This window comes from Myodes glareolus, chromosome 13 (assembly GCF_982192425.1).
Source record: "Myodes glareolus chromosome 13, mMyoGla1.1, whole genome shotgun sequence".
Taxonomy (NCBI): Eukaryota; Metazoa; Chordata; class Mammalia; order Rodentia; family Cricetidae; genus Myodes; species Myodes glareolus.
In genome coordinates, this window is record NC_142038.1 from 35287558 (window position 1) to 35302082 (window position 14525).

A 14525-nucleotide genomic window follows, 5' to 3' on the forward strand; every position below is an offset into this window, starting at 1 on the left:
TGACTTCCTCCTGTGCTTGTTCCCTGATGACATGTGTCCCATCATCTGAGGACACTTGTGGCAGGTGAGAAGGGCCTGGAACTGCATTTAAGGATGAATTCATTTCATGCAGCATCCTTCCTCAGGTAGTAGAGTCCCAAGCAGGCATCTGTGGCATAACTTTTGTGTTCTTGTCACCATTTCTGCAAGCTATTTCGTAATAACACAACCTTTCCACTCGTGAGTTCACAGGCTAATTGTTACAATATGGTTACTTTGATTTTGTATCTGTGAGAATTGTTTGTAACCATAAGTTAAAAAAAACTACATCAGTCACTTAGGGAAATAGAAGTGTATCTTTTTCATCAAAGCAGAAAGTCTGGAGGTAATCAAAAGCTAAACAATACCAAGGTCATGGCCTTTTTCTCAGGGTTGCAAAGTCTGTTCTTGCTACGCTGATATTTGATGATCTTCTCTGCTCTCTTCATGCACAGAAGATGGGCCTTTCCTAGTATCTTCAGTCTTTTGTCTAACCTAGCTCTTCATCGGAGTTCAGTTCGATGGTGTGTGGCTACGTAGCTTTCAGGTGTAAATTCAGGAATCACATTGACTTCTGAGAGTTGAGATTGTAGGTGAGTTACAACACCCTCGTGGTGTTTTTGTTTTGTGTGTGGTTTCTGGGGGATCTGAACTCGAGTCCTCATGCCAGCGTGGCACCTGTCAGAGCCATCATCCAAGCTCCAGCAGTTTTAAGCTCCACATTACATGGAAAGAGTGCATAGTGTCGCTATGCACATCTCAAGGGAAACATCTCAAGACCTTCTGGAGTCAGTGTTTGAGACAGTACACGTGGAAGCTTATCCTGTAAACAACGTGTGAAGAATGGCACAGTTTCCGGCTTCAAATCCTGTTTAGTTAACTGTGAAGTTTCAGCCCCAAAATTAATAATACAATTAATTTGGTTATGTTAGAGGTAATCATATTGGGAGTGTACCACAACACCACCTATTTTGTTTAGGCAAGGAATGGATAGTGTCCATTCAAGTGACTTTAATTTAAAACAGCACTTGCTATTTGCCATAAGTTTCTCCCAGAAATCTCTGTAAAAGACTTTATTTGGGCATGTCTTATCATCCATTCATGCCCCAATAGTTAAGATAATTAGATTCCACTTGATATGTGTTTTACATAGGAATGGCTGACTGATGAGGAAAATGTGGTTTTAATTGTGGTTTGTTGAATGTCATGTGTTTCATATATGAGATGGCTAACTTGGAAATAAACAGATAAAGCAATCCAAGAGTTTTCTGATTGTAACATTACACAGTCACCTAGTATTTTTGAGGGGAAATGCCATGAACTGAGTTAAATAGTATATTAACTTTTATTACATATTTATGAGTACTCTGACTATATGTGTATTTATTATATACCTTAATGAATGCATACGACTAGCAGTGAGCTAAAGGCTCATTGTTTATATTTATTATCACTTCATTGAGTGCTCTGCTGTTAATTGCCCCTCTTGGAATACAGAATTCCTAAGCTGCTAGCACATACTATACACACACATGTATACCTCCCTCTCCATATGCCTTCTAGGTAAAGCAATGAAGTCATAATAATTCTGACCTTTGTTTAACAATTATTTGATCCAGGATGCTTTCATACCTAACAAATGGTATTCTGGGTTGTAACCGGGTCACACGGTACTAACAAAAACAGCTGTTGGCTGAAACATGAAATCTGAGGTTTTTCCCAATTGTTTATTTTTTTTTTAATCTCTAGATCGCTGTCTTTCTCTCTCTCTCTCTCTCTCTCTCTCTCTCTCTCTCTCTCTCTCTCTTTCTTCCTTTCTTCTTGGCTCATATCACAGTAACTTCACTGAAGTGGTCTTTTGACATGCTTTTTAACTTTGGATAAGAAGCTCCCCTTGCCCTAACTCTCCAGTTAGAGTCCCAGACTGACCATAGTTTGCGTGAGAGACACAGGGCCAATGAGAAGAACACAGGAAGAAAGGCAAAAGGCAACAACAACAACAATACACACACGCACACACACACACACAAAACCTAAACAAAACAAAACAAAATAAAACCCCACAGTTTTCCTCTCCTATGGGATTTTCTACTAAAATCACAGAAAAGAGAGTGACTTTTTGTGTGATCCATTTTTTTTTTTTTGCTTATGAATTTGGGTGTGTCTCCTTTCTCAGATGATGTCACTTCTGTCCCCAACCTGATATAGGAAAACTTATGATACTGCTTTAACTCACAGGAAATACTTCTACATCTAACACATGTCTAGATATTCCTTTGAATGTGCTCAGAAGTCCACGACCAGGAAAGTTATCCAACCATTCGTATCCTGTGTCAGCCATGGTGTTGAAGGACCACATTCACCTTGACTCCTCTAAAGCATTTATTTTCCTAGCAACTACGTTTACCTCTCCAAATGACAGCCAGAACCTAGTGTCCCGACCCAGATTAGATGCTTACAATTACCCACCCTTCTCAAAATAGAACTCAGACTCTGGACCATGGAGATCCCTGTAACCTCCCCTCCCAGATCTCTACCTTCGTTCCCTGTTCCCTTCCTCTCTACTCGCTTCACCACCAGTTCCTCAAACAAGCCAGCATCTTTCTCACCCTCGACAGACTCTGGTGGTGCCTGGAGCATAGCTTTGCGTGCGACCATTCCCCTGCCTAAAACCTTCCTCTAGTTCCTTGCCTGGCTTTCTGATTTCTCTCTTCACTTCTCTCTGCAAATCTTATAAACCCGCGAGGCTTTCCCCGACTGCTTTTCCTCTGTGAGCTGCTGTCACTTTCTTTCAGACATACAGCCACATGTACGCACACCAGCACGCCAGTCACACACACACACACACACACACACACACACACACACACACACACGTACAGATTCTGCAGCTGCCGCCCCCAGTTCTGTTCAGTGATAATCACAGCTTGTTTTCTGAACTGCATGTACAACATGTGGTTTTGTTTGGGTTTTGGGTTTGCACGTGTGGTATCCATTTCCTTCACTTGGACATGAATTCCAAGGCACTGGGGACTTATTTGCTCTCTACAGTCGGACTGACAGCCCGTGGCCTATTGCCAGGCCTGACAAAACACACCCTATGTGGAAGGAGGCTAACTTTATTTTACGTTACGTTTTCAACAGAACTCAAGGCATTTATTTAAATAGAAAATAGAAATGAAGATTTTTGTGGCATTTTATTTTAAGTCTCGGGGATACTTGAGCATTTAAATCTTGTTAATTCCTCTTCGTAAAGGGATTACTATTCTATTTAGGCTGAGACATCTATCTATAATTAGTTCAAGGCAAATAAGACCCCAGCCAAAGGCTATGTACCAGACCAAGAACTATACCTCAGGGTAGAGTTGTTCAGAAACTAATGACTGACCAGAATAGATTAGAGGATAGCAGTGAGAGGCCCCAAGAGTGGCCTTATGCCAGTTAGTCAGTGTGCCGGGGCACTGCATACTCAGGCAGAAACTCAAAAGGGATGTTCTCTTTTCTGCTTGGAAACTCTTTATCCATAGTCCCTTTCATACCTAAGCATTATGGGTACCTAGGAATTTCAAACTTAATTCTCTCTGAAAGTCATTTCTCTTCTGAAGAGAGCTCAGAATACTTGATCCCCAGAGGAAGGACAGACTTTCAAACTTAATGTATGGTTTGAGGAAGATAATTCACCAGAGTCACTCAAACATTAGGTCATGGGTGCACAAACTATAGACCATACGCCAGATTTGGCCAGCTGCCTAACCTGGCCTCGTGTGATAAATATTTATTGCAGAATAGTCATGTTTATTCTTTTACATATCTGTCTTTGATGTTTTTCGCCTTGTGATGGCAGACTATATGGCCTATAAAGCTAAATTGTTTACAACTCTTACATAATGGAGAAATATGTGTGCTCCCTGCATGGGAACATACACATGGGATTTTGTTTAAAAATGAAGTTTTTGGGGTGAAGAGATGGCTCAGTGGTCAAGAGCACTTGTTGCTCTTATGGAGGATCGAGATTCAGTTCTCAGTCCTCAGTCACATGGCGACTACACCCATCTGTAATTCTAGTTTCAAAGGACCTGACGCCCTCTTCTGGCCTCTGCAATACATGCACATAGTGCATGAACGTTCATGCAGGCACATGCTTGGGAAAAGAAAGTTTAAGTGAAGGATGCAGTCGTTAATAACTGTGAATTTTAAAATAATACTCAAAATATACCAGATCGCTATCAAGTTTTGCTTGTGCACAGCTCTCTCCGGGATCCTCTTGGCCTTTTCTCAAATAAATGCTTGGCTTCCTTGAACCCTGCACAGAAAATTTACAGTTTGTCACCATGTTTAACCCATTAGCAAATCACCTTGTTACACTCTGCCTGCGTTGCTGTGCTACGGTACATTGTTATTGCCATTTGGAGAACACCTCCCCATGTCTTTAATACCTCGAAGGAATCATCATCCTTCCTTCAGGAGAGGTGTTCTGGAATTATATATATTCTTCATTGCTTTCAAATTTATATTAGAGACAATTATATGGGATTCAAGCTCTGAAATAACAGGGAAGCACAACTAATTTAAAACAATCTAAATTTTAAAGAGAACACAAATTAGAGTTTTCATTTTCTGGCTCAAAGTGGATATTTATGACAGACACTTCAAAGTTGGAAATGAATAAATAATATTTTAGCTTTGCAAACATGTGTACTGATAATTTTCTCTTGTTCACAGGATGTTAAAACTTTTAATCTGATGCTACTTTAGTAGGTTTAAATTTTCTCTGTCATTGTGAAAAATACATTGTTATATTGTGAAAAATACATTGTTAAATAGGCAAGATGGTACTGGTATGAATAATGTCTGTGTTCAAGTTATGAGCCAAGAACTACTCTCCTCTCTTTTCCTTGTCTAGAATATGTCATGTGATACCAATAGATGATAAGTTAGTAAAAATTAATAAATTAAAATTAAATAATTTAAAATTAGTTAACTTTTGTTATTAAGTTTTGGGAATAAATTTATTACATATTTTTGCTTTTGCTTGGGCAGTCATTGAGTATTAGGTTACTGCCTAGGAAGATATGTATATAACACTCAAGGAAGATGGCCCAATCTCATTCAGGTTTTATGTATGACGATTGGCAAGCGGTCACCAAAGGTCAAGCTCTGGTTTCAAATTCTTGCTTCCATCCCTACAAACCAATACGAGTTGCTTTATTGAAATTAGCAATACAAATGAGGATAGGCAATAGATGCATGTGATAGAGTCCAGAAATATATAATCAACTGTGGTTTGTTCATTTGTTGTCAAAGCTGCCAGGATGACTCAGTGGAGGAAAGGAGCCCTTTCTAACACATGACAGTGGGAGATAGGGTGTGCTCACGGGTAAAAACAGATACCACCTCTCTACTTTTACCGCTCAAAAATAACTCACAGAGCTACTAGAGCCAAAACTAGAAAGTTCCTGGAAGGAAGCACAGGGAAATATTTTTGAGTTGTTGATATTTGCAAAATATCATCCGCAAAAACAGAACTGAAAGGATGGAAATGTGAAAGTATAATAAATGATACTTCTACATTAGAAACTATTGCTCTTCGGAATTAAGGTAACTGAAAGACAAGTAGCAGAGTGAAAAGAAGTATATTTGAGATTTATATCTAGGAAGAATCTGTTGTGTATATCTGTATGCGAGCGCACTACAATGTAAGTTTTAAAGAGAACAAATCTTTGAGTAGATTTCGGACAACAAGAAGCATCTAGTCAGTAGGACACAGGAAACACTACCGAATGTTCCTGGCTGTTTGGCCTTGGCAAGCTGCCAACAGATGGGGTTGGAGAAATGACTATTCTTGCAAAGGATCCGTGTTCAAAGCCGTGTTCAACGGCTTACAACTATATGTAACTCCAGTCTCATGATCCCAACATCCTCTTTTGGCTTCTTTGGACACATAGTATACAGGCATCCATGCAGGAAAAACACCTTTACACATAAAAATAAATAAGAAATTTTTCTTGTACAATTTTTTTTTGAGGAAGAGTTTCTCTCTGTAACAGCTCTGTTTGCTCTGGAACTCACTCTGTAGACCAGGTTTGCATCGAACTCACATAAATCCCACTGCTTCTGCCTCCTGAATGCTGGGATTAAAGGAGTGCTCCATAGAGTTTCTCTACAAATCCCTGACTTCCCTGGAACCCACTCTGCAGACCAAGCTGACCTCAAATTCAGAGATTGCCTGCCTCCCAAGGACTGGGATTAAAGGTGTGCGCCACCACCGCCCAGTAATTTTTATAAAAGAATAATGCAAACAGGAACCACAGAGTTACTAGACATACGTACTGTAATGCCTAAAGCTAAAATGGTGTCAATTGAGTGTTAATAAGAATGTGGGGAATCTTCATAGTGGGAACGTGAAATGTTACAGTCTCTCCAAAGACTTGTTAGCACTTGTGGTAATTTCGCACAGGTTACATATGGTATAAAAATGAAATTCCATATCCACAAAAAGCCACATGCAGATAGATATCTGTGGTAGCTTTACTCATAATAATGAAAATTGGAAGCATAATTACATGCCAGCAGGAGCAAATATGAAAAGTTACAGCGTATTCTTACATAGAGGGTTGACTCAATACAGACACACTCTCAAGACACGTGAGTCCTCTCAAAACACAGGGTGCTGAAAATGTTGGATACAAAAGAGTATGTGCTAAATTATTCCATACATGTGACACGCTAGGGTGGGCAGTGCTGATCTGTAATGACAGAGCTTGGTGTGAAGGTGAATACATATTGAAGTGACCTATATGGTGAATACTCATGCCAACCCCTTTGCTGGCATCTGTCCAACTTATCAGTAAGGCTACCCAAGAAGTGTGTATCTGGTGGCTTGTGGATCATTAAAGATAAGAAAAATATTTAAATGGGCAAAGGTGTGGATAGGCAATTAAAAAGAGACAGACAAAGAAGTCAATGGCAAATTCAAATTGTTTCTATGCAAAGAGACCATCCCATACTCGATTAAAAGTAACCATTCACCTTGAACCTACTAATTTCATTCCTAGATCTAAGTCAAGATAAATAAAAACATAACTGCCAGAAAGTCTGTGCACATGTTTAGAGTGCACATGGGAGGGGGATCAGGCAGCATTTGTCTTTCTGTGCCTGGGTTCTTTCACTTAGCCTAGTGTCCTTCATGTTCTCTCTACTCCCTCAAGCAGGAATTTCTTTGTCTTTAAAAGTAAACAATGTTCTGTTATAGAGACCATATACCACATTCTACGTACGTACTGTGGTTTCTTTGTCCGTTCATCGCTGATGGACTTTTAGGTGTCCTTTCTTGACTCTAGAATGAGGCTGCGGTACAGCACACTGATTTCATTTCCTGTGACCATATATCAGAAATGAGATTGCTGGATCACAGGGAGGTTTTATTTTTATTTTCATTGGCATATCTGTACACTTTCCCATAACAGGGCTTTGAGTTTACAATCTCACAAACAGCGTGTCCCTAAGTGTCCCCTTTCCACCACATCTTTGCCAGCACTTCTTTTTAAAAAATCATTCTGACACGACATTCTAATACATGGGAGGTGACTTTGACTTATATTTCCTTGATGATTAGGGATGTTTAGCATTTTTTCCCCTTAAGCCTGTTAGTCATTTGAGTAGAGTGGTAGTTACCAGCAACTGGAGCCTGGGAGTAAAGTTAAGATAACAGTTAAAGCTTTGATCCAGATTGCTGAGTTTAATTATTGGAGACCTAGTCTCAACCATACTGATGGAAGACGACGCTTCAGTATATCTCCGAAATGCACAAAGACAGAGAATCACAAGCATTCCTTCTACCAAAAAAGAACAACGCAAACAAGGCCCCTGTCGGATGTGATGAACACTGGTGAAGGGCGCTTTCATTTGGTCGGACCTGGCAATCACTTCCTGTTGCGTACTTCATGAAAACACCTCCTGATAGTCCCTAAAGGCATGGATATTTTATCAGATGAATCTCAGTGACGCCGGAAGACTTAAAGAGTGAAATTGCAGCAGAGAGGAGACTTGTACAGGAGTGTTTACAGCTGCTTGGTTACAGCAGGTCCAAACTGGAAAGAAACCAAACACCAGCTGGTAGATTAGCTAAACAAACGTGCGACAAGCATGGCGTTATGCTCGCCCATCAAAGAACTGACCAGCAGCACAGAACATTCCAGAAACATTCTCCACCTCTAGAGGAGGCAGAAGCTGGAGCACTCATTGCATTACTACAGACACACAGAGTTCATGGGGGTTCATCACTCTCTGGTGACAGAAGCCAGCACCATGGAGGGAAGGCAGGCTGGAAAGACATAAGGACAGTTTCTGTCACAATGAAAATGCCCCTGCCTTGGTTGGGAGGATTTCTGTGTGACTGTATTCTATTAAATTAGTTGAATTTAGGAATTTATCTTTTAGACTTCAGCTTTGATTATATTTTACTCAAGTTGATTTTTTTAAAAAAAATCTAATTCATCTGAGTAATTGAACCCATTATCACTGTTTTTTTATTGCGGATAAGCTGGTCGATAAATTTAATACGGCATTAGTGCTACAAGCTTACTTTACTTTGAATAAAATTATTAGACTGTGTCTCTAAATGAAATATGGTTATCTTTAAATTATTGCAGCATTTAATAATAATAAGTAGATAATAATAATAGTAAAATATTATTTTGAGAAGTATCATTATTATCAGGACTAATTTCTATTTTAATTTCTCTTCTCTCACAAAGGAATATTTACTGTACACTGAAAAAGATACTGTGGAGGAAATCAAGGTAATAACTGATGACTGAATGAGAGTAAGGCTTGAGACTGAGACACTCTGAGACAAGAACGTTGTATTCTAAAAGGCTTACCTTCTAGCGCCTGTCCCCCTCTCGATGTTGGGCCTTTACTGTGGCATTCCAACCGCCTCTGAGGATCCAGGGAGGATGGTGTTAGAGCTGGGAACTCCAAGACTCACATTTCCCTTATGGGACTGAGAGTTAGAAGGCACGGCTGCTGCATAAAAGGCACCCAACTTCCGTTGCCTGGATATATCCTGGCAACCTGTCAACAGAAGGGACAGGACAGGCTCTCTAGCAACTGCTCAGTAGACTCCAAAACAAGGGGTGAAGGAAGCAGGAGTAGACTGGACCTTCGCTTTCTCTGGGAACTAGACCAAGGTACTGAGCACCAGGAAGCCGAGGGAGATGAGCTTGCCACAGGTTTTCATGTGGAAGTATAACTTATTCTTTGTCAAAGTAAAGGTTTACTTGTTATACTACTGATCCTTTTATCTAGACATTAGAAAGAGTTTTTCTTATATATAAAATAGTCCCCACCCACCAAACACAATGTTCTGTCTGTTTTTTAAAAGGAGTTCTCTGCCTTGATGTCCTAGAAGGTTATACCTAATTTATTTTTCTAATATGTCCTAAAGTATATTCTAAATCACATTAAAAACTTAAGCTCAACATTTTTATTTTTATTTTATTTTAATTTTTTTAGGCAGGGTTTCTTTGTGAAGCCCTAGCTGTCCTGGAACTGGCTCCGAGGACCAGGCTGACCTCAAACTCAGAGATCCACTTGCCTTTGCCTCCTGAGTGCTGGGGTCAAAGGGATGTGCCTCCACAGCTCAGTTTCAACATTTAGAAATACATATGAAGTAATGATCTAAAATGTGTTTTCATGTATAAAAGAACTTAGAGATATTAAGGTAACGGCAGTACCCTTCTACTGGAATGTTCTTCATGCATAAAATTTGAGAGTCGAAAGAGCTTATAATTATGGGAAGGTACACCTCTATGGCTAGGGGGACAATCTACAAACATCAGAGTAGAAACTCAATAAATTCTGCACATGCATACTGTATGTGTATGTGCAAGCAGGTGTATGCATGTGCATGTTTAAGACACACCAAGGCGTTTATCCTTATTACCCATTTTGGTAAGACATAGGGATATATTATTAATGTTTCCTAGTAATAAACAGTAATAAACATACTGTTATTTTGCCTTGAAGATAACTGGAGTGTGTATGTGTCTTAGTTTGCTTTTAGTTACTAGAATAAAATTCTGACCCAAGCTCATTTGGGGAGAAAGGAGCTACAGCCCATTATCAAGGGAAACCTGGGCATAAACTCAAGGAAGGAACCTGGCAGCGGGAACCGAAGTAGAGATGGTGGAGGAAAGCTGTTTGTCGTCTAGAACAGCCTCATATAATCCGAGCCCACCAGCCCAAAGATGGCACTGCCCACAGTGGACTGGGCCCTCTACTTCAGTCACCAGTTAGGAAAAACCTCACAGGCATGGGCTCAGGTCAGTCTGGTGGGGGCCATGCTTCGGGTGAGGTTCCCTCTTCCCGGGTGTGTCAGATTGACAAGACTAACCAGAGGAGTTAGTAATCTGTGGGACTGTTCATTCTCTGGGGGTCACTGCAAACGCCACACATAAAGATCCCATTGGACCACGAAGTCCTTCGTAATAATTTGTGATAATGCTGTGAAAATGAATAGTGACATCGTTCACGGACATTTAAGGATGTTAGCAGCACTGGAGCGTTTCTAATTTGGATACATTTCTTGTAGTCACCTAGATGCTCAGGCCTAATGTGACATAGGAGCGGCTAAGATGTCAATGACTCACGGTGGAGGCAAGGAGACATAGCCTTACATCTGCCTTTTAATTAGTTCACAGGTCTCTAGTTAGGTTTCTCACATTACACAGCGTGCCGATGTTGGCCCTGTTGGGAGCTAAAGGCTGTCTCTCAGTGCCTTTACAAATACTGAGTTCCACGACGGTCGTCTGTTGGGCCCAGGTGACAGAATGGCAGGAAATATGAGGTTAGGGCACCAGGACACACCACAAGAGCTTGCATTTCCACTTCTGCATCTGGACTGGACAGGCTGCTCTCAGGGAACTGGGAATGACAGGCTGGAGTAGCTAGCTGTTAGCTGGATGCTCAGGGTCCACCCTTTCCCTCTCTTTCTTCAGGGTGTGGTTACCAAGTTGCCAGCTGTGCATGTGTGTGTGTGTGCGTATGTGTGCGTGTGAGTGTGTATTTGTTCTTGAAGCTGTTTTTGAACATGGTTAGAGGCGCCTTTGTTTTCACCAGCATTCTGGACTCATTTGAAATTCTTGGGCTTGCCATTTCTGCCCAAATTGAACTTTGTGGTACTTAAGATTATTTCATCTTGGCAAAGCAGGCCTTCCTAGGTTGTCCCCCTCCCTGCTCCTCTCTCTCTTTCACTTGGACTTTTTTTAAAGGGGCCGAACTGCCTGAGTGTCTGGGAGGAGGGGAGGGGTAGCGAGCTTCGAGACAGATTGGACAGCAAGCAGCTCTTACACGACACAACTTTTTGATTATTTAAGTGTAAGCGAGGCAGAAACATATGGATTCTATTTCACATAACTCAGAGACAGTTCTTACGGGGAAAGAAAAGCAAGGGAGAATGTGCTCGCAGGATGTGTTCTGTTTGGGTGAACCCGAGACATCTGAAGAATACTTGGAGGCTGGTGAACCTGAAATATTTACACGTCCCATTTATATCACTGGGGGGAAAGCCTGTGATTTACAGTGATGGCTAAAGTGCTCACACGTGTTGAGTGGAAAACCAGAGAGCGACTGCTTCAACATAGACCTGCTGCTTCTGCCCCAGCCCCAAACATTCCACCCAAGGGCTGTTCAGCACCAGCGGAGAAAGCTGGGCTGCCTTGCTGTTGCTCCACGCAGCCTCATACAAACACCCAGCTAGTCACCACAGACTGTGCGATGCCTGAGCACGCTTATGGCAATGTGGGGTGATACCGCGTCCACACATACCCCAGATCTGACCCGTGGCAAATACCCTGCTGCAAGAAATTCTGGCCCATTTCCCTCTCATAAACCACAGCTGGTGTGCCTTCCCAAGCCTTTTTCATTAAAAGAATAAATCAAGATGATTTTTATAGTGTGGGAGAAATGCTTCCTTCTCCTCATTGGTATTTTTGATGATCGTCATCTATCCTTAATGATGAAAGCTTGTATTTTACCCCCAAAAGTTATTGATAATTCTCTTATGTGTTTTTTTTTAAATTGGCAGGAGCTATATTCTGCCTGCAAGGATTCACCCTGCCCCCTCTCCCCTCCGTGGTTGTAGTAAGATGTAAAGAGAATGTTTGTGAGGTCTGGCGAAATAGTTCTGCTGGATGCCTTGCTCTAGGCCACAAAGTTATGTTCTTCCTATCCCCCATCTCCCTCTCTCTCCTTCCTCTCTCTCCTTCTCCCTCTCCCTCTCCCCTTCCTCCTCTCTCACCCTTACCCTCCTCTTCCTTTTCCTCCCTCTTTCTCCTCTTCTGAGATATGGTCTTGCTATGCAACCCAGAATGGCCTTGAATTCAGTTTGTAGCCTAGGCTGACCTCCAAGTCATAAACAGTGAGTGCCAGGCACCCCGCACCCATTATCTGAAATTCTATAACAACTCACAAGGTTTGACTGCAGTATACTTTGTTGATGGATAAAGACACTGGAGCTCCAGGGGCTTTGAGGGACTTGTCACTGACTGCAAGGTTAATTCAAAGGGAATCTCCAGTGATATGCTTTTCTCCCACCGAATGATTTATCATCGTCCACTCTGCCTTTTGGAAGGCCTTGCTGTCAGACTGCAAGTCTGAGTTATAAAGAAAAAAATGTTTTTAAGAGAACCAACACACACACACACACACACACACACACACACACACACACACACACACAAATAACCTTTGCATAGAGTTTGACAAACTACACCGAATTTGAAATATCTAAACTTAAAGCCTTGCAAATAGACATCCTATGATAGGTTAGAAAGGGGAAAAAAATCAACTTTAAATACAAACTTCTAAAAGGAAAAAAAGCATTTATCTCGTCCTATACCGCAGCCTGCGAGTCCTTACTCTAGAGCAGAGCTTCGCACTGCACTTTTGATATCAGTCCCACGTTTGTTGAGAATCCTCCTAATCATATTTTAGTGTTACAGGTTTACCTCTTTCCCGCTTATGTCCTATGACCCTTTCCTGGACCACAAACCGCTGGAATAGCATTGCCTCCCACAGAGACAGTTTTTGTTGCTCCTGCAGGGAATGCATGGCAGATGCCACACAGGCAAAGACCAGATGGTGATGACCTGGTGCTTAAGGTGATGGACGGAAAAGTGATCAAGAGATCACAAAAACTGCTAGCCCTTTCAAAATTGCCCAGAGTGGTACAGAATATTTTCCTTTATCTGTGTTCAAGAGAAAAGTAGACTTATTTGAAAAGGAGTAAATGTACTATACTTTCTATACTTTTGTGCAGATTCCTTTAGAGATGAACTTAAATCAAAAAGGACATCTGAATGATGTCTATACCTAGTCTATATATCCTGCTGTCTTTGGCCAAAGGAAATTATTGGTTTGGCTTTTTAAATCAATGAGACATATAAACAGGTAACTTTAAGTTACTTGTTTAGGTAACTGAGACCCAAGTCAAGTCCTAATAACAACAGCAAAAACTAGTGAAGAATATCAAATATCAAACTATCTTGCTTTATGTTTAACATAATAAAAACTTTGCTAAGGCAGACAGAAAGATTGGTTTGTGTTTTTTTCTTTTTAAAGATTCATCACTTTAATAAGAGTATATGATTATTGTTTAAGAGTCTGTTTTGTGTTTTTTCTGTTTTGTTTTGTTGTTGTTTTTTAGAGTATGTGCTGCCAGAGGTCCACCTTCAACCAGGAGCTCTGTTCTGAGGTCTGTGGTGTGGCTAGAAACCATGTGGATGCCCTCGGACCCTAAAGAGCAAATAAGCTACTTTGGCAGTGTTATTGATGGCTGCAGATGCACAGTTAAGAAAGAGGGACGTGGAAGATTTCTGTGATAACCCCTACCTCCACCCAACCCTCCCCCAGAATAATAGCCTAGACAGGAAGCCATAGAAGGGGACTCTTAAAAACTGTGATATGAGGCTGAAATGTCGCTCGCCATAATAGACGACTTCCAGCAGAGGTGTAAAAGGGGAAGAACTTAGTTCTATGGGGGGAGGGGGGCAGACCACTGGGAGTTCGGCCATGGTGCAGTGAGTATATAGATATCACAAATTGAACTTTTTTTCCTTGTTGTTATTGCAAGGGAGGTCACGGGGGTGTGCAAAGAAGGACTGAGAAGCAAATGTGAATAAAAATATCATGTTGAAAAAAGATTTTGCTTTTTATTTAATTAGTTATTACACACTCTCTTTTATGTAGGTGTTATTTATCATATATCCACATATAACTTTGCTTATATTACCCCATTACCTTCTTTAGCCCCTACCCATCACTGAACTTGTCACTTCTGTGTGCTTCTGAGTGTGTGACCAACTGCATTTAGTTATACTTGCTCACATGAACATGGTGGGTTACTCACTTAAGCAAGGGAAATTGACCACTAACCCCTGGCTATACCCCTCAGGAATGATTTCTCCTCTCCCAGCAACCTTTAAGCGCCTATACTTCCCCAAGGA

The 14525-nt window shown here is 41.1% G+C and overlaps 1 protein-coding gene and 1 long non-coding RNA gene across 6 annotated transcripts in view; one reads left to right on the top strand and one right to left on the bottom strand.

Annotated features, from left to right (window-relative positions):
• Positions 1 to 9063, bottom strand: part of Znf475 (zinc finger protein 475) — a 49186-nt gene extending 40123 nt beyond the window's left edge. For 2 of the 5 annotated variants that reach the window (XM_048419633.3, XM_087896061.1), the window contains exons 1-2: positions 8901 to 9063; positions 4235 to 4321 (exon numbers count right to left, since the gene is read on the bottom strand). The gene's annotated coding sequence lies outside the window, so the exon portion shown is untranslated. Of the gene's footprint in view, positions 1 to 4234; positions 4322 to 7299; positions 7364 to 8900 lie in introns of those variants that run through there. The other 3 variants (XM_087896062.1, XM_087896063.1, XM_048419634.3) reach the window with 3 other exon arrangements.
• Positions 9064 to 9149: 86 nt separating this feature from the next.
• On the top strand, positions 9150 to 14175 carry LOC125390619 (uncharacterized). The gene is made up of 3 exons (XR_007228823.3): positions 9150 to 9209; positions 10074 to 10343; positions 13727 to 14175. It is a non-coding gene; the product is annotated as an uncharacterized LOC125390619 (long non-coding RNA).
• Positions 14176 to 14525: the final 350 nt, after the last annotated feature.